This window comes from Gossypium arboreum, chromosome 6 (assembly GCF_025698485.1).
Source record: "Gossypium arboreum isolate Shixiya-1 chromosome 6, ASM2569848v2, whole genome shotgun sequence".
NCBI classification, from domain to species: Eukaryota; Viridiplantae; Streptophyta; class Magnoliopsida; order Malvales; family Malvaceae; genus Gossypium; species Gossypium arboreum.
In genome coordinates, this window is record NC_069075.1 from 7,173,462 (window position 1) to 7,195,515 (window position 22,054).

Genomic DNA, 22,054 nt, shown 5'->3' on the forward strand with positions numbered 1-22,054 from the left:
TCCTCTTCATCGATATTGCAGCAATAAGCTGAGGCATCACAAATACTCATTTGGATCGGCTCCATTTCCTCTTATTTATTTGCTCTGATCATGAAAGCTAATGTAGCCAGGGCATCAGCCATCTAATTCTCATCACGTGGGAGGTAATGAAAAGTGATATCCTCAAAGACTTTGATTAAATCTAGAATCAGCTCTCAGTAGTTGATCAACTTTGGGTCTCTTGTTTCCCATTCACCTTTGAGCTGACAGATCACCAGTGCAGAATCCCCATACACCTCTAACACCTTGATTTTGCGCTCTAAGGCTGCCTGGATACCCATGATACATGCTTCGTACTCTACCATATTTTTTGTGTAATCAAATCCAATTTGATGATGATCTCCGTTTGGGGATATCAGGACTGCCCCAATTCCATTACTAACGGCGTTTGATGCTTCGTCGAAATTCAGTTTTCAAGGATGATCTTCTAGAGTGTCTTCTTGGATAGTTGCTACATACATTAGATCTTTATTGGAAAAATCGAAATTCAAAGGCTCGTAATCTTCTAAAGCTCTACTGGCTAGAAAATTTACTATTGTACTTCCTTTTACGGCCTCTTGGTTCACATAAACTATGTCGAATTCGAAAAGTAGAATTTGTCATCGGACCATTCTTCCATTCAGAGCGGCTGACTCCATCATATACTTAAGGGGATCTAATTTTGAGATTAACCAAGTCGTATGGGACAATATGTACTGCCTCAAATGCCGAGTTGTCCAAACCAAAGCACAACATAGCTTCTCAATTGGCGAATATCTCATTTCACACTCAGTGAATTTCTTACTGAGGTAGTATATCGCCTTTTCTTTCTTTCCTGTCTTATCGTGTCGACCAAGTACACATCCCATTGAATGGTCAAATACTATCAAATACAATATCAATGGTTTACCCAGGCTAAGTGGCGTTAACACCGGGGGATTAGACAAATATTGTTTAACCCTGTCAAAGGTCTTCTGGCACTCTTCGTCCCACACACCTAGGTTGTGTTTCTTGAGAAGCCGAAATATGGGGTCACATTTCTCCGTTAGTTACAAAATGAACCAGGCGATGTAATTTAGTCTTCCTAAAAATCCTCGAACTTCCTTCTAAGAGTGTGGCAGGGCCAATTGCTATATAGCCTTGACTTTGTCAGGGTCAACCTCAATTCTTTTTTCACTGAAGATGAAACCGAGTAGCTTCCCTGATCTAGCCCCGAAAGTGTATTTTGTTGAATTGAGCTTTAGCTGGAACTTTCTCAGCCTCAAGAACAATTTCCTCAAAACTTGTATGCGCTCCTTTTCAGTTCAAGATTTTGCAATCATATCATCAACGTAAACCTCAATTTCCTTGTGCATCATATCGTGAAACAAGGTTACCATGACTCTTTGATATGTTGCTCCCGCATTCTTCAACCCGAATGGCATTACCTTATAACAAAAGGTTCCCCACAGAGTTATGAATGTGGTCTTTTCCATGTCTTCAGGATGCATCTTTATCTGATTGTACCCTGAAAAACCATCCATGAAGGAAAACACTGAGTAACCTACCGAGTTGTCCATCAAAGTGTCAATGTGAGGCAGTGGGAAGTTATCCTTTGGGCTAGCCTTGTTCAAGTCCTTATAATCTACACACATCTGTACTTTTCCATCTTTCTTAGGGACGGGGACGATGTTGGCTACCCATTCCGAGTAATTCACCACTTGTACGAACCCAGCATCAAATTGCTTCTTGACCTCTTCTCCTATTTTTACTGCGACATCGGGTCTCATCCTTCGGAGCTTTTGTTGAATTGGCCTGCACTCCTCCTTTATGGGGACGTGATGCACTGCAATATCAGCACTTAAACCAGGCATGTCTTGATACGACCATGCAAAGATATCTTTGAACTATTACAAAAGTTTAATGACGTCCTGCCTTGTTTCCTTGGTTATGCAAGTTCTGATTTTTACTTCTTTCCCCTCTCCCAAAGTCACATTTTCAGTTGTCTCTTTTTGGGCCAAGATCTGTTTCTCTTCCTATTCTACCATCTTTAACAAATCCGGAGATAACCCACAATCCTTGTCATCTTCAAAATCTTGAGATCCTTCTAAACATATATCTCGCTCAAAAGGAGGTTCAGGGTCCATAACAGTGTTGTTCGCGTCATTGATATCTGGAGACCTATTGTAACACGAAAAAAATATCTGAAGAATTAATCTAAGAATGGCTTATTTGTACTGCATGATTATGAATGTAATGAGAATATGAAAGAAGATTTGCCCAGAATGAGATATAAAAATGTATTTCTTATTGAAAATAAGGATGTTTAGACATGAGCCTATTTCACAAAAGATTCTTATTGTTTTTAGGCTTAAAACAATAAATGTGTTCTGAACACTACTCTGTATTAGCTCTAAGAACTACAGGAATTTCTTCCACAGTCCAATTGTTTAGAACACTGCCAAGCTCATAAGGGCGAATACCTGATAAGTCTCTTTCCATCACTCCCTCCTCAGGTAGGGCGTTGATGCTTAAATTGCCCATCAAATCTTCAGCTGTCCCTTCTCTTGTCATCTCTGATTCTAGATGAATAATTCCTCCTGACACGAATGTATTGGATATGTGGGGAAAGGTCATTGACTCCCACTTGACCTCTGTCCCACTCAATCGTCCCTTTCGTCTATCCTGCTTCCTCTCTAACTCTTCCCTTTTTTGTCCTGCGTCTGGCCTATACCCTAAACCAAAACGATCTGCGTACCAGCTAAACCTGACACTTCATCCCGTCCGTGGAGGTATTTTTTGAATCCCTTTCCAGGCAATGCCCTTTTTTCTACCATCAGTCGTAAGCTCATCCTCGTAGCTTCGGATATTTTTGGCATTGGGATCTTGCATCCTTCGATAATAAAAGTCGCATTGAAAAATTCCAATAACCAAAAGGAATACTCAATTGCTTCATCATCATTCTCGATGTACGGCGCGTCACTAGTAACAAATATGATAATGTCTTTCTCTGCATTTATGGTTATCAGTCGACCCTCCGTTACCAACTTCAGCTTCTGGTATAATGATGATGGTACCGCTCCCGCTGAGTGAATCCAAGGCCTCCCTAGTAAACAATTATAAGAGGGCCTGATGTCCATCACGAGAAAGTCCACCTCGTATGTGTTAGGTCCGATCAGAAGGGGGATCTCAATCCTACCCCTTACTTTCCTTTCGGTGCCATCGAACGCTCTCACTATGTTCTGGCATGTCTTTATATGGGAGTTATCTATAGGTAACCTGTTCAATGTGGGCAGTGGCAAGACATTCAGCGCTGACCCATTATCAATCAATACCCCCGGTAGTGTATACCCTTTGCACCGGGTGGTGATGTACAGAGCCTTGGTGGACCCCATGCCACCTAGCGGTATCTCATCATCGCTGAAAGAAATGAAGTTATCGGCACTTATATTGCTAACAAGACGGTCTAGCTTGTTTACTGAAATATCTTTAGCGACATAAGTTTCGTTCAACACCTTCATTAACGCATTACGGTGTACCTTTGAATTTTAGAGCAGAGCTAGTACTGATGTGCGTGCAGGCTACTTGTGCAACTGTTCCACAACACTATACTCACTATGTTTTATGAACTTCAAAAATTCTTTAGTTTCATCCTCAGTTACCGGTTTATTGACCAGTGGTTCTGACCTTTTTCCCCCTGTTTAGCCATATGGGGCTTCTCTTTTCCAAGCTCAACTTTCGTAGCTGGCATACTGACCAGACCTTCCTTTCCCAAATATGTTATATTACAAGTGTACTTTCAGGGCACCCTTTTACTATTCTTGTAAGAAAAAGTTGCGGGTTTTGAATTACAACTCTCGGTGCTGTCTTCGCTCTAGCTTCATTGATCATTGGTCATGAAATGATCACCACTGGGTAATTGACCTCACAGACCCTCTCTATCATCCCCTCCTTCGAGGCACATATATCTTCTTCTTCAGCAAACTCGATGAACTCCAACTCTTTGTTATTCATTAGACCCTGTACCAGGGCTCTGAATTCATCGCATGTTTCAATCTCATGTCCCTCCTCTCCATAGAACTCACAATAGTTTCCTTCTTATTGAGATTTGCTCCCAAAGTCTCTCATGATTAAACCTCTCTCAATCATCTTCTTCAAAACCTTCCTCATCGGGGTTTTCACTTCTGTCACATCCAACTTAATTCTTTTCCCCTCACTATCAGTTATTGCGTTTACCCTATTATCAGTACGATTGAGTAATAGATTTCCTACTCCAGGTGTATCGTCAAACTTCACAACGCCAACGTCAATGAGCCTTTCAAATAGCCTTTTGAAAGAAAGGCAATTCTCTATCGAGTGTCTCACCGTTCCCGCATGGTATTCACATGGATGCTTGCATCGTACCATTTGGGATATGAGGGTTACAACGGCTTTAAGAAGACAAGGGATACGACGTGCACATCAAATAGACTTTTGTACAGCTCCCGGTATGTTATTTGAATAGGAGTGAACCGGAGCTTCTCCGTACTTTATTTTGTACTGGACTCCTATCTTTACGAAGCTTACTGGCCCGTAACTGTCGTTCTTGGTTGATTAACTGTGATTGGTTTTACATGACCCATGCTCACATTGCCAACCTCATTTTCTCTCTTCTTCGGGGCTGACCTTCTGGCGCTCTCTCCAGCCTCTATCTTTCTACACCTTATCGCATTCTTTATCATTTCACCGGACATCACTATGTCCGTGAAACTCTTTACCGCACCTCCCAGCATGTGGTTAATAAAAGTTGCCTTCAAAGTATTAATGAAAAGCATGATTGTCTCATTTTCCAAGAGCAGCGGTTGAACTTGTGTAGCAACTTCCCTCCACCTCTGAGCATACTGCCTAAAACTTTTATTCGACTTTTTCTCTATGTTCTGCAACGTGATCCTATCAGGCGCTATATTTGTTACATGGCCATACTACTTCATGAAGGCCTGTGCTAAGTTCCTCCATTATTTGACCTTGGTACGATTCAGCTGATTGTACCATTTGGCCACAACTCCAGTCAAACTGTCTTGGAAACAGTGAACTAACAGCTGATCATTATTGACATGACCAATCATCCTCTAACAAAACGTCGTGATGTGGGCCTTAGGGTAGATGGTTCCATTGTATTTCTCAAACTCTGGCATTTTGAACTTCGGAGGGAGCACTAGATCTAGAACCAAACTTAATTCCTTAGCATCCATACCACACTGATAATCAGCGCTTTCCAGCGCCTTAAACTTCTCTTCCAGCCATTTGTATTGGACTTCCAGTTGCTTGGGAGTTCTCCCTTTCTACCTCTACCATGTCATCCAGATTAGGGATGCCGAGATTTGTCGGATTGTCTCCGGTGCCTGAGCCTGTCGGGAAGTGTGTTAATGCCAAAATGCCAGCTTGATGCTGAGGACTGATATTGACAGACACCCTTGGTAGATATGTGTTAGGCTGCACTGGGTATTTGTTGGGGCAAAACCCGGTGGGTAGACAGGGTCCTCACTGTCATCGCCAATGTTGACCATAGGACTCTTCCTTTTTCCTGGCCCTCCAAGCAGTAACTAGGTTAACTGATTCATCATGTTCTTCTGCAATTCTAGCATCTGATCTTTCATATCCTACTGAATCTTGGCCAGTTGCTCTTGCATCTATACTTGCAACCGATCCTGCATTTCTTTCTGTATTTGTTCCAGTTTTTCTAGCTTTTGATCCATAACTCTAGTTTTTCTCTGTGTGTAGTAGTGATGTTCCAGGGTAACTATAAATTAAGGTTCTTTTGTGAAGTTTAATGCACATGATGTAATACAATGAAAATGCATGAGATGCATGCAAGACTAAAGAGGCGTCGATTCTGATTCAATTTCAATTAGAAAACTTTATTAGAAAATAAAAATCTTTACATAAAACAGATCATATATACGGCTTGACCTTAATGCTCAAAGTTTTAATTCTCTTAAGGAGACAAGCCAACTCACACCCCCGGTCTGACTCTAATTCATACTTCACAGTTAACACATCAGCTTGAACCGCTAAGGTCCGTAAATGATCGGCCACTTCTCGAATCTGAGCCACAGCTTCGCCCATGATATGATCTCTATCTCTGACTTAGTCTTGCGATGATAGAACTGTTCCTTCCACTACTCATTATTCAACTCAAGGAATTCAATTCAAAGTTCACAGTTCTGTAATGGAAACTCGAGTTCTTCTACCCTTCCTTTCAAATCCTCGATCCTACTCAGGCTTGTTCGTAGCTCAATGTCAAAGTTACGACCACGACTCTGATGTAGCGCCCTTTCTAACTCTACTACCCGAGCTGCTAATATCTGATTCTCATATTGGCCTTCAACCAGTCTCTTCTTCAAGGTGTTTTCACGTGCTTAAGCATCATGGTACCTCTTCTCCCACTAATCAGCTTTAGCCTTTTCTTCTTAAACTTCTTGTCGCCATTGCTCTGACGTCTTCTATAATCCCGCTATTCTCATCAACATGCGTAATTTCTTGTAACCGGTCTTTAGACTGTCTAATTCTTCTTCGGCTTTCCTCTTTCCTTTTCTTAGCTTCTCGGCCTCGAGTTTCTGAACATCAGCATCCAACCTCAGATGCACATTTTCTTCCTCTAATTGCTCTATCTTCTTCCCTAACTCTGAAATTCTCTTTTCGGAGTCTTGTTTTATGATTTCTAACTCAGAGGGGACAACTTGCAGGTATTCTTGCATCAGTCAAATGCTTTCTTGCCTTGGTCTGGTGATATTATCATTAACTCTTCTACCCCGCCAACTGTCATATTCGAGAATTGGACCTACAGCAACTCTTTTCATTCGACGAATCTGGTTCCAAGCGCTAGAAATCTCCTTAATCTTTTTCTTGTAGTTAACTCCCCCATACGTGAATTCAAATTGAGCTAGCCCATGCGTTGCCGGTATGAACTGTCTCGATCTATATTGCCTCTGTGCGAGCAAAGGGAGCATATCCAACGGCTCTCCAAATTCCAGGTAGAGGTACCTAATCAAAACTCTCACACCGATAGAGGATCTCATCGGGAACCAACTAAAGAGCTCTCCACTCAACATCCTCCTCTTAGAGATTTCAAAGGAGTGCGATCCAATTCTCCTCTGATATGCCATCTCTCCTGGGCGTAACCACTATCTCTCTTAACGGGGAATAACTCTCGGAGAAAACCCGATAGGAAACTTTATCCACCTTCTAGAAATGGCTATGAAACCAAACTAACAATAACTGCGTGCACCCTATAAATCTGCCTTCTCCAACTCTCCTGCATGCATTCAAAAATCTAAATGTCTCAGCCAAGATTGTTGGAACAGGTGTGACTCCTTTGCCAAGTCGGTCAAAGAGTTCCGAGACTGCCTCATCTACATACCCTAATGCCCTAGGGAAAATCATTAAACCATAAATGCTCAAAGCAAAAACATCAACTCTCTTCTTCGCATCAGGATGCACTAGAATCAACTCCCTCAAACTCCTCCATGGGATGCACTTACATTCACCCTTTTGCTTGACCCTTGCTGCAATCCACTACTCACTCATCCCTGTAACATTCATCAATTTCTTTACTAACGGCAAGGCATTAGCAGCCTTAGAATAAGCTCTATCAACTTGAACCTTCGGACAATGAAGTAAAGCTATATATTCTTCTATGGTAGGTACCAAATCTACCCTCCCAAAGGTAAAGTAATTATAGGCAGGATTCCAATACTGAGCGAGGGCCCGGAATAAATGCTCGTCTACCTTGATGTCAAGTAAGTAAGGCAAATCCCCATAACTACCATAAAACAACCGCTTGGTCTTCTCATCCTACTGGTCTCATATCTCCTTTAATTCCTGAAGATCATTTTACGTCACACTAACACGGGTGTAATCACACAATTCTGATGTATACCCCTCGATCTGACTGTCCCCTTTCTCTAATTACATTTTCTCTGACCATATACGGACAACCGCATTATCTTCCACTTTATCAAGAAATTAGTTTTCCATGACAAGCTCCCTAAATTAGTAATCGAACGTGAATCGACACCTCTCTAAAATGAAATGACATGCAATAATGGCCAAAATAAAACACAACAAGTCAGTATCATATACCAAATATAAAAGTCAAAGTAAATGAAAAGAGATAAGCAAGCACCAGTTTGGGCGATTGCTAAGGTTTGGAGTGGCTCTACCTAGGGTTGGGCTCTTAAGGCTCGTTATATGCGAATTGGTTCTAAAGAAAAAGGTACCTAAACCAGCAGATTCCTCGATCCTCACCCATTATAGGCTCATATAGACCGAGTTCAGTTTAGGGGAATACATTTCCTTATGGCTGTACGGAGGTGAAAATCTCACGAAGACATAGGTACGGATGTATCCCGAAAGTGATCCACTATCCTGCACGGAGGTGAAAACCTCACGAAGGCATAGTTTCTCACTCCCACTTAAAAAGGTGCGACCACAATGGTCATACAAGATGATGCGAAGGGATATAACAAAAAAAAAAGATCACAATGCAAAACACAACAAAAACCATAAAACCCATGACATGCACTAAAAGGAACATATGTTTAAAAAAACAAACTTTTAATTTTTGACAAAATGACAGAAAATAATCAATTTTACGGCTTGACTCTCTTATGATGTCCCCAGTGAAGTCGCCAAGCTATCGAAACCATTTTTATTTTGAAAAACAGATATCGACTTTAAAACAAAAATGGAGTCGCCACCAACCCTTTTTGTTTAGGTGTGATCGGGTCACCTTGTGATCAATCATTTTAATAAAACATTTTGGTTTATTAAAATAACATTTTTGGTCTACGAAAAACTAGAAGACGGGTTCGGGAATTGGTTACGCATGAGGAAGGTTTAGCACCCTCGCAACGCATTAAATTGGTACTGTATTGATCAATTAATGTCCTAATGTTGAAAATTTGGGAAAAGATTTTAAAACGCAATTCCTTTAAAACATTTAGATATCTTGAACTGGAAATTGGGATTCTCTCGCTCAGAAGGAATAAAATATCATATCCAGCACGATAGGATACAACATTTCGAACCCTCGATACAAGATCAATTATGATTTTCAAAACTCATGCATTTGAAATTTAAAAAAGGATATTTAGCTATTTGGCCAAACGGTAAATCAAAATCCAGCACGATTGGGCACGATTTAGCAAATTTCCAAACACGAAATATTGCCTCATTTTTATTTAAGAAAACACGGATGAAATTTCAAAAGGATATTCTGTATTTTAGTCGAATGAAAAATCAAAACCCAGCACGATTGGGCACGATCTCTCAAACTTCCAAACACAAAATATTGCCTCGTTTTAATTTAGGAACATGGACGAAATTTCACAAGGATATTTCATATTTCGGTTGAATGAAAAAAGTCAAAACCCAGCACGGTTGGACACGATTTCTCAAACTTCCGAACACAAAATATTTCCTTATGTTGAGAGGTTTTTTTTTAAAATGCGAGTGGTTATAAAATGAATGGAAATAGGGAAAAATATATATATATATATAAAATAATAATCGATGAGAGTGTCAAGAAAAATGTGGTAAAATAGGATCTTTAAAAGAAGCAAGTCGTGTATAGGCAAATTCATAAGAAAATACAAATATGAAACAACATGAGACTTATAATGTACGTAGACGAAGTTAATATGAATTTTGTGTATATAATAATATATAAAGCGATCAAATTAAATATCATATAAAACTACATCATATGAAGGGTTTTTTAAAACAATAAGAATAACGAAAATAATAGTAATGAAAATAATAATGAAAATAGTAACAATAATAATAATATATAATAGTAACGACAATAGCCATAATATATAATAGTAAAAATCATAGTAATAATAGTAAAAATCATAGTAATAATAGTAATAATATTAAACTTAATTAACGTGAGAAATAGCAAAAATAACTAAAAAGGACTAAATTAGATTTAAAATAGAAGTTCTGGGGCCAACTTTAAAATAATAAAAGAATATGGCCAATCTATGGACCCAATTGGAATACGCGTCGTAGAGGAGGGACTCACTGGGAAAATATACCCTATTCCCAAACTGCGGCGTCTCAATACTTGCCTTTAAAAGACCCAATGATCAAATTAAAACTGAGGCAAAATTTTGGGCCCAAATTAGAAATAGGAAAAATTTAAATTGAAAAGCCCTAAAAAAGCGGAAAGACTAAAATGGCAAATAGCCCATTAATGAAAACACGCGGATCCTCCCTGAGTCAGGTCACGCGCGCTGGTCATTGCCCTAAACGGCACAGTTTTGAGGCTTATTGCCCTAAGCCAAAACAACGTCGTTTTGGTATTAATATATAGCCCATGTTTTGAACCAAAAAAACATTTGAGCCCTCTGTTTTAAAAAAAAAACTTCAAACTCTCTTCACTTTCTCTTCCTCCTCTCTACCTTCGACTAAGACTCCAGCTATAGACCATCGCACGCGCCGCCGGCCGCCGTCGCTGGCGCCGCCGTGAAGGTAAAAATTTTCCCTTTTTTTTTGGAAATATGTTTGTGTTTATATATATAAATGAAAGAAAGAAAAAAGTAAATAAATAAATAAATAAAATAAAAACTAAAACGCAACCCACATTTGTTTTTCTTTTCACTAAAACGTAACCCACACTTGTTTTTCTTTTCGATCTTGCTCTACTATATGATTCTCGATTTATGACTGAGATTGCTCTTGGATTTTGTTTGCATTCTGTATGTATATTTGTATTTTCGTAAAAAAAAACCATCTTTTAACATTCGTTTCGGAGGCTTTTATAGCCTTTTTTTACAACTGATTCTTGCTTGTTTGCAGGTGCGTGATCAAGCACGTTTCTGACGTGGCGTGGTGGTGTCGCGCACGTCGTGGGGTGGTGGCATCCGGCGAGCAATGCCTTTGTTGAAACGGCTCAAAAGAGGTTTGGGGGCTAGGGTTTCAAATTTGCCAAAACTGTTTTAGGCTTATGGGCCAAATGGGCCGTAGATTTAGTTTGGGTCTGGGTCTATTTTTGTTGGGTTTTGGGCTGCTTGGGTAGTGCTTTTGCTTGTGTTTGGTTTTGGTTTTTTTTAATGGTTTGGGCCGGGCAATTTTCGGCCATAACAATATGGTTATTGCTATTACCACTATGAATTGATTTCTTATTATTATTATAATTGTATTAATATTATTTACTAGCATAGCATTTTTATTTTATTTATTTATTTATTTATCATTCTAACATTATCATTTAATTTTTTACCCACTAGTATTCTACTTTATTTTGCTAATCTTCATGCCATGTATCATGTTAAAATATATTTATCCATTTTTATACTATGCCCAAATGATTTAAGTGTATATCACTTTAAATGTTACATTCGTTTTACCTAACGCATAGGAAGTATGTAAAACCGAGGCAATGTTCATTATTTTTAGGATTCGAGGAGTCGTGCTCCTAACTTACGAAGTATGACTTCTTCCTAGAACCGAAGTAATCGAATATCCTATTTAAAATTTAAAAAAAAGATTTAGGTAATGATCAAATGGCGATTATTCTGGTTTTCGAGGGTTCGAAGCATCGTATCCTAACTTACGGGGCATGATCTTTTCTCTTTGATTAGCTCAAAATAAGGCCTTTTCGTATAATTTAATTTAATTAAGCGATGTTTCAATCAAATAACAACATACGAAGAGGGATCGTACTTTAAATTATCTTCGAATTTTCAATTTTCGACATCAAAACATTAAGTAATCAACTAGGTACCAATTTTGGGCATTGTGAGAGTGCTAATCCTTCCTTATACGTAACCGACTCCCGAGCTTATTTTCTTGGACTTTGTAGGCCAAAATTTATCATTTTTGTAAATATAACCTTTTATTAAAATGATTAAATTTCGAAGGGACCCAATCACACCAAATAAAAAGGATCGGTGGCGATTTGTTGATGTGGCCAAGGAAAAGGGTGATGATTTGTTGCTCTCCACATAATTCGGTTAAAGGTGGAGTCGTGTTAGATGTCAATCATGTGCCTGATTTAAAGAAGAATCTCATCCGTTTTTGGTCTTTAGGACTCAAATGCTTCGCAGAATGTTTGAGACAGGGTTAGTCACCAAAGGCTATAATTAGATGAAGAAAGTTGATGTTTTCTCTCTTGTACTGGTATTACTGGCTGTTGTTGCATTATACAACTTTGATTTGAAGACTAGGAGTCATTCAATTTCCAAGTTCAAGCACAGTCTAGACTTGGTTGACATTCTGCACAATTCAAGTTTGGCCCATAACAGACCATGAAAAAGGAGGCATGATAAATACGAGTTAAGGTGGAAATTTGTGGGGTGTGTCTCGTATTTATCAGACACATTGCATGCACCTTAGACGATAATCGATGAGCAACTAAAAAATGCCAAAATAGGCCCGATGCCGGGACGAAGAGCGTCGGCTCTTCGGGATGACGAGATAGACAACGTCATGACGAGGTGAATGGGACATCACAACATGTTCTCATATTTGGCAACCGCATTTTAGACTTCAAACAGGATTGTTTCTCCTAGTTGGACTCTAATTATTTCAGGGATATTTTAGTATGATCAAAACTCTAATCTTAACCTATATAAAGGGGCTATTGTATCCCTATTTTGATATGTCAATGAACAAGAGCTTTTCTTAATGACGACAATATATAGTCGCATATGAATTTTGGTGAGAGTTTCATGGTAATTATGGAGAGAATTTTGTTCTTGAGTTACGACTTTATTTTTGGGATTTGGTTTGTACATTTAAGTTTATTTTCTCCATATTGTATTCTTGTTTGTTTACTTATTTAGTCAAAAGTCAAAGCCTTTTTTGCCTATTGTAAGACCCAATTTCTGCCCGGGCCTAATCAAAATAGCCCAAAGTAGCCCAATTTTCCTAGACCTAGCCTACAACCATCTTCAGCACCACCATGCACCCACGTTCTCCACCACTGTAGCTTCCATGCGTGCGTAGCCTACATGCTCTACGCCAGCACACCCACGAACGGCTTCTCTCCACGCCATACACACCTGCACTAACAACCTATAGCAATTGACAGCAAAAGAAAATGGTAGCAAGGAATTTGTGTTTTCTTTTTCATTTATTTATTTTTTCGGCTATAAAATCGAATAGAATGAAATGTACAAGGGTTTTTTTCCCCTTTTACAGACAAAAGCAAAATACAAAGAAAACATTGAAATACAGAGAAATCAAATCAATTGAGGAGGTTGAGTTTATTCCTTTTCCAATTTCTCTTGCTTTTTTCCCCTTCCTTTTTAGGTGTGGTCTTGCTTTGTGATCGCAAAAAAAGTAAAAGAATAAGGAAGGGAGAAGGGTACCAGAACACGGCCTTGAATCAGGGTGAAAAGCCCATTTTTAAGCGCTGTTGGCCTCCAAGTGTGGCAGTGTTTTGGTCTTATAGTGGGGGAGAAGAACCAATCGGCGCATGGAGATTGGAATGAAGCCCTAGCAGAGTAGAAAGGGGGAAAACCTTTTTTTTCTTCCCTTTTGACTCACGACAGATAACTTTGGGGAGAGGGAGTTTTCTTTTATGCATGAACCAAAAGAGGAATTTATGTGTTAGGTTCCTCCCCATTTGCGCTGACTTTTGATTAAGCCTTGACTGCATATTATTTATTTTTAAATCATCTCTAGAATTTATGCGCTACTTCATCTAGGTCTCCTTTAAATGCTGTGTCTCAATACCAGGGATATTTGCGTTTTAAATCCTGTTTATATGAGCATATCCCTTTTTAGCCTTTAACTTTGTTTTAGTAATTTTCTTAATTCGTAAATTGTCCTTTAAATCTTATTTTGGTTTCAATTGAGTTTTTTAGTTTATGCTTTATTCTTTGTAATTTTTTTCCCTTCTAAAAAATTTGCTATATATATTATTATTATTCGTTTTAAATTTTTTCCCTTGATATAGTATTTTAAAGCTATTTCATAGACCTTATGTTGTTTTAATTGTTATTTTTCCGTTTGTATAAACTTTTAAATTGTTTTATTATAAAATTTTATTTTTATTTTGAAGTTTTCTTTTATACATATCTCTTTATTTTGGAAATTCATATGGTATTTATTTTAAATAATTTTATGCATTGATATGTTATACATTTTGGGTATATATCGTTGTTTTGTATTCTTTTGTGTATATATATTTTCTTAAATAAATTTATTTGTGTTTCGTATTTTCTATTTTTATAATCTATATATATAATTTATCCCTTTTTAAAGACCCTATTTCATTATGTATTATTGTTTATTTTAGACCTTTTATATTATTATTTCTGCATATACATATATTTTTACGATAAATTTTTCTTCATTTTATGCAAGTTATTTATTTAAGTTGGTATATTATATAGAAGGTATTCTGGTTTCCTTTCTACCTAATATTCATTTTAAAAGTCATGCATGCATTACCCTTTGATATATTATTCATTTTCCTTATTTTTTATCTTTCTTTTCATACTACTTGTTTTTAAATTTTTACATGTAATTTGTTGGCTGTATATAGATGATTTCCAATTTCTTTTTCTTCACATGATTCATCCTTTATTTATTTATTTACTTGTTACATCTTGCTTGTATCATAATATTTCTTTTAAAATTGTCTTTTAATTCATTGACCTTGAGTATTTATATTAGTATTTATATAGTATATGATATGTTGCCATTGCATGTACCTTAATTTGTTCCTTTGTATTTCCTTATTACTTTTGATTATTCATGTAATATTATTGTCACGTATTTTTATTTCATGCTCCATATTATGCTTGTATGATTATTATTATATCAAATTTTAAATTCCAAATTTTCGCCCAACATCGATTGCTTTTTACCCTTAAGTAAACCAAACGAATATATTTTGAGCCGGTTTTATAATTGCTTTTTTGGAAACTCCTCAAAACAAGACAATGTTTCGTGTTTGGAAATTCGCGAAATTGTGCCCTAACGTTCTGGGTTTCGATTTACCGTTTGACCAAATAACTGAATACCCTTTTAAGCTTTCAATATGTGAGATTTGGAAACCATGAGGTGATTTTGATTTCGAGGGTTTAAGTTGTCGTATCCTAACGTGCTAGATGTGATATTCTATTCCTTCGGAACAAAAGAATCTTAAATGTCCAATTCGAGTTATTCAAATGTTTTAAAAGAAATTGCATTTCAAAATATCTTTTAAATTTTAGAGATAAGGACATTGTTTAATCAATTTGGTACTAATTCTGGGCTTAACGAGGTTGTTAATCCTTCATCGTACGTAACCGACTCCCGAACCCGTTTTCTCAAATTACGTAGGTCAAAATTGATATTTTAATAAAATAAAATGTTTTATTAGGTGATCCGATCGCACCTAAACAAAAAGGATTGGTGGCGACTCCAAACTTTCGTTTTAAAAAGTCGATTCCCATTTTTCAGAAAATGGTTCCGACACCTATGTTTTTCCCTATTTGAGGATTCTCCATATAAAATATGTGTTCGTTCTTCTTCATTGTTATTATTTCATTGTGTATACATGTCGATTCTTAACAATAACACTTAAAAATTACACATTTTTTTCTCAAATTCTTAAATATATCAATATTTGTCTTTAGTACTGTTTGAAAATTGGAAAAAAAAAATGAAAACGATTGGAGGAAATTGTTTGAAAAGACGAAACCCACAAAGTCATAGAATTTATATGTGTAGACTGTAGAGTTAGATTCATAAAAAATTTAACATATTAAAAAATTTTAGTCGTCATTTTCGTTAACGATTTAACATAAAATGAAATTGAAAATTTTGTAGTTCAATGGGTAAAATAGAAACACATCCAAAAATTTAATAATGTTAAGAATTAAATTTAAATTTTAAATTTTAAAAATAAGATTAAATACTAAAAATAAAAATATAAAGACTAAATTTTGAATTTACAAAAAATACAAACTACTTATATACATAACAAAGCGTAAAATAGGAGAAGATGATACCAATGTATTATATATACATAACAATGATATTTATCTTTTATTATTTTCAAATTTGACAAAAAAATTGAAATTGAAATTGAAGTGTTCTCATTTTTTTAATTATCCACGTCAACTACCAATAAATTCTTCTTTTAAATTATTTAAAAATTATATATAGAAAAATAAAAATTAAGCAATTTTATTTCAAAAGTAATTTCCAAAATTACAAGCAATTATCCTATCAAATTCTAACACATTATGATGTAACATGGAATCTAATAAAACTTAATAATACAAGTTTTAAAACAAAAAAAAAAAAAAACCCCTCAGTCATTTACCTTTTTTTTTTTTTTGAATTACCATAACAGCAATGTGATTAGACTCCAAACTACATTTAGGGCAATCAAACCATATTTGAGACAGCAAATACCTTAATTATCATGCCAATACACTAGATTAAACCGTTTAACACATTCTAAATCCTTGGTTTCGATCATCTTTTCGCAAAGGAAAAACTCGACGGACTAATATCGATCTCGTGTTGTGTTCGAGCTATCCTAGGTGACATCGATACCCTTTGTGAAGCTCTAGATTCTAGAACCCTCATGTCTGCAACTTCCCTCATTTCTAATTGCGATCCACCACGACTGACTACAGGAACATCGATATCTCGGTGACTTGAAGAGTTGGCAAACGTAACGGCCGGATCCCAGTTGTCGTTCTCGAAGTCTGAATGCGCCGGAGACGTATGACCACTTTCCTCACTTTTTCGGGGATAGTTATGCAGAAGATGGACCGGAGACATCCCACGTGTTGGAGTTCCCGGCCTGCTTGAAAATGGCGTTGTATTCTCCGAACGCTTGCCGTGTTTAGTATTTTCCTTCGCTGTGTCGCGCCAATTTTTAAGTGCATCTGCAACTCTTTCATTGAAGACTGTTGGTCTCATCTTTGTTCCCATCTGTACACAAATACAAATATATAAATTAATAATATAATATTCTTTTAAACTTATAAATAGGAGAAAATCTTTTTAATTATTTAATGATCGAAATCTCGAGTTTAGACCTTGAACTCGAGTTTAGGTTTAAGGTTCGAGATAATTAGATTCGAGTTGAAATTCGGAATTCAAGATAAAATGATTATCAAAATTATATATCAATAGATTAAAAAAATTATTACTAAATAGTAATTAAGGCTAGATCAAACTAAATTTATAATATCTTCATCCAAAATTGAACCGATCTAATTTATTACCTGGTTCACTAAAGCATAGAGTGGAAGAGTGACGTAACTGCAAAGAACCTGTATAATGACCCTGAAATTTACAAATATATATTATCAGTATTTTGCTTTCATTTTTTTTTTCAAATCATTAATATATTTATTTATTATGATCTTAGCTGAAAAAGAAAAACTCACCCCATAGAGATTCTGATGACGATATCTTCAACTTTCTCATGGTAGCAAGAATTTATGCTGAATTCATACTGAATAGGATAAAAAGAAAGTGTTAGATAAGCTAATCAAAACATTTTCTCAGGAGACAAACACGGGGTTTAGGTTTTTGCTTACCGTGCTCCACACGAAAAAGGCCAGTTGAAATGCATTCTGCACAAATGAAATCAGGATATTTATACCGTGTTGTTTTTCAAATCTGACATAAAAAGCTATGTTTGAAGCGAAAATTATTACCGTAAAAAGAACGATGTGAATGAGGAGGAGGAGGAAGCTAGGGCGACCGAACCAGAAGAGTTCATCGCCTGGTTCAACCAGTGGTGTGCCCTTCACCACACCCCCTCTCTCTTGAATCCTTAGCCCCATTTTTGTTATGATAACTTGCAGTTTAGTTCCAACCATTAGAATTATCTGAAATAAACAAAAGTAATTCCCTATTTATTATCCAAATTCAAGCATTATTGTAATCCATTATGTTTTAAAATGCATAAATTGTACTTACAATTAAGGGGATAAAAGGAAGCCACAAATAAGATCTCCATCCTGTTCAGTTTCAATTTATTTAGATCGTGATAATATTTATTACATTCGTAAATGATAGATATTATTTACGAAAATTCTTACCATGTGTATAGGCAAGAAGGAACAAGACCGCAATAAACCATATGATTGGACTGCAAATTCATATGACATTATATGTTAATATTTATGTTTGAATATATTCGAATCGAACATATATTTGTATCTAACGTTTACTCTCGAATTCAAATAAAAAATGAGCACTAACCTGATTCCAACTACAACTTTAAAATCATCTTCCAATGATCTTTCTATGTATTTCTGAAAATCGAATTTTGTTTCCCTTTCTGGTGACAAATGTGCCTAAAAACATAACAAATTTAAGTTTGAATTAGCAATGAAAACTCGACTATAACAATTGCAGCATGATATTATAATCAATATTCACCATATTCTATTACAATAAAAACAATGCTACAAATAAATAAAAACTCTGAAATTGTAATCTAAATCTAGACTTTTAACTTACCATGATAAATCCATGTCTCAATGTCAAGTAATCAACCTTTGTAACTGACCCATAAAATTGTCTAAAGAAACACACCTGACAATGAATAAATAATAAAATCTTAAAATATTATATTTAAACAGATAATAATATTAATTATCATAATTAAGGTTTGAATAATTTTTTAAATAATTAAAAATTTGATTATACTTACAATCCAGACAGATAAAGTGGAGGTACTCCAAAAGTTCAAATGTCTACGTCCAAATGAAGTGTCCCTTGCAAATCTGAACCTCTCAGGATCTACATTATCAAAAACAAGAAAAAAATACTCATTATTTATTAATAAATTAATTTTTTATTCAATTTTAATTAAAATAAAAAAATATTTTTCTAAGTAGATAAATAAGTCTGGAGGCAGTGGCATTGGACCTCCAAAATGGTAAATTGATTATATAGTCCTTTCCAATTTTATGAAATAACAAGTTAAAATAAAAAAAAGGAAATTTTCATTTTAAAATACCATTGTAATATTGATATTCAACAGTCTTGGTTTCATTTTCCCAAGTCTTCCACGTCTTCATCTGCGGTCCAAAAAAATTATTTAAAATTCCATAGATAAGATAGAGATGATCTTAAATATTTTTATATCAAAATTGTTAAAAATAAATAGTTTAAAAATACCTTATAACTTCCCAAAACATAGGTGATAATGCAATACAGAATATGAAAGATTGCCAACACAAAGATGAATATATGAAGCTGGTGGATTCCATATGACGACACAAATGCTACTTTTCCCTGCAATTTCAAATTTTAATTCAAAATTAATTTTATAATTAATATTAAAAAAAATCCAAACTCTAAAAAACAACAGTATTAATAGAGATAGTCACTAATTCTAAAACATAGAGAGTAAAACCAATGGCATGCCTTTTCTCGACATTTATCAGTTTCTTTAGGAGGGTATTTAGCCTTGGAATTCTTATCACAAGGATGCCACGTGTCCGCAACGCTTTTTGATATACAAATGTCAGCTATATGGTCTTTAAATACTGTTAGTAGGAATGATATAAATCCCATCAGCATCAGCTCTGCAACACGCAAATACAAGTCTTCATATTATCAACATATATTTAATTTAATTATATATATTAAATATGAATATTTAAAATAATTAATTACCTATTTTAACCTTGTCGAGTGCTTCGTAAAGAGCTGGTTTATTCTTTTCTTCAACCACTATGTAAAAGAGTATGCAACAATGTCATATATATGAAAAAAAACTTTTTTTTGGTAAAAATATCATGAATAAATATTAACAAATTAAATAATTAATTCAATCAAATCATATAACTACAATTAAAAGTGATATCTAATTTCGTATCATCGAATTGAAATTAGAAAACTTTCAAAATATTAAAGTAAGAATAAGATTACAAATAATAATATTTGAATTTCAAATCATCGATATCATCTTTTAAGGATGACTAAAATTTGAATTGTGAAACATGGCAAAGCAGATGCTAGTATAGAGGTATTCAAATTTTAGTTAAAACCAAATTAATAGATCGAACTAATCTAATTAGGTTAATCGGTCGATTAATTGATCTAGTTTGGTCAAGTTTGGTTAAAGTTTTTTTGAAATTTCGATTAACGGTGAATTTGGTTCAAAATCGAGTAATTAACCAAATTAACTAAACTTAATAAATAATATAATATATTATATGTATTATGCTATTACTATTTTGGTTAATTCAATTAATTTAGTTAATTCAGTCAAATGAACATTATACACAGATAAATTTCGGTTAATCAGCTAAATTAATTGAAATATTTTGGTTCAGGGTATATTTTTTAAAAGAATTTGGTTCGGTTAATAGTTGAAAGATTAAAAAGTTCGGTTAGTAGTAAATTGGTTCAATTAACCGATCGGTTAACCGTTTGAACATTCTTAAATTTGGTACAAGCCTTTAATTAAATGAGATAATTTCAATTTTAATACCTCTTAATAATTACCTTTTTGATTGATAATGAAAATTCATTTTTAATCGCCTTTTTAAGGATGATTAAATGAACTGATTGAGTTATAAAGTAAAAAACTTGAAATTTAGTTATAATTTATGAAATTAAAAAGGGTTTTTAAAAAATAAAATTAAACATACCTTGCCGAGCATGTGAATGCCATGTTCGATGAAGATTGAAACAACAACAATAAATAAACACACCACTGCAACAGCCCATGTCGGTGTCTCTTCCAATGAACGTGCTAATTTTTCGGTATCAACCACCGGGGCCGGTGGCGCCATTGTTGTGCTCATTTTTCAAGCTTTCTGCAACTCAAGTTACTTCAAAAACTCTCTCTTATCTCTCTATATATTCAAATAGAGCTAATTTTCTTCTTGGATATCTTGTGTTTATCTTTTTTATTTTAAAATATTGGATCCAAAATAATGGGTTATTTATAGAGTTTGAGTTTGCTTACAATAATGAAGAGAAAATAATTCCAAAAAGAAATGACTGACTTCGTCAAAGTGAGAGTGACCTTAGACCTCAACACCTCTTCTTCATCACCATTTCCTCTTACCTCTTAGCCCTACAACATTGACCAATTAATAATAATTTATATTAATGTTGATTATTATATTGTCTAAGGTTATGTTCACATTGAAAAGAGTTACACTAAAATGGGGTAAATTACCAATAAAAGCCCCTTTTTTTTAAATTTACCGAAATAGGCCAGGTCAGAAATTATTTATCTGAATGGGCCGTTTTACAAAACGCATACGTCGGTCGTTGTCGGGGAAAAAGAACGCTTCCTCAAGGAAACGCTTTGCCTACGTGGATAGAAAACGCTTCCTTGAGGGCGCGCTTTCTGTCCACGTAGGCAAATCGCTTCCTTGAGGAAGCGTTTTTCCCGTGTTTTTATTAGGGTTTTTTGCAATTAGGGTTAGGGTTTTGGGAATTTTGGGTTTTTAAATTTTAGGGTTTTAAGGAAAAAAAATTAAATAAATTAGGGTTTAGTGTTTGTTAATTAAATTAATTACTAATTTTAAAAATTAGATTATGGTTTAGTGTTTATGATTTTTAAGGAAAAATCAAATAAATTAAGGTTTAAGGTTACTTGAGTAAATTAATTATAAATTTCAAAAAATTAGATTAGAATTTTAGGGTTTAGGGTTTTAGGAAATTTAAGAAAAAATCAAACAAATTAGGGTTTGGGGTTTAGGATAACTTAATTAAATTATTTGTTAATCTAAAAAGCTTCTACGTGGACGCTCTTTTGCTCTGATGAGTCTCGAAAAAATAAATTTGAGAAGACGTGTTCGCTCAAATAGTGTCAAAACGCTTCAAGCGGGATGCATTGTCAACAAAAATCTTGAAAGAAGCTCCCACGTGGACGCTCTTTTGCTACAGTAGTATCTGAAAAAATAATTTTGAGAAGACGTGTCTGTGCAAATAGTGTAAAAAACGCTTCAAGCAGGATGCATTGTTAGCAAAAGTACTGAAAGAAGCTTCCACGTAGACGCTCTTTTGCTACAGTAATCTCTGAAAAAATAATTTTGAGAAAACGTGTCTGCGCAAATAGTGGTAAAAACGCTTC

The 22,054-nt window shown here is 35.1% G+C and overlaps 1 pseudogene; it reads right to left on the reverse strand.

Annotated features, from left to right (window-relative positions):
* Positions 1 to 16,395: 16,395 nt before the first annotated feature.
* On the reverse strand, positions 16,396 to 20,877 carry LOC108485584 (MLO-like protein 6; annotated as a pseudogene).
* Positions 20,878 to 22,054: the final 1,177 nt, after the last annotated feature.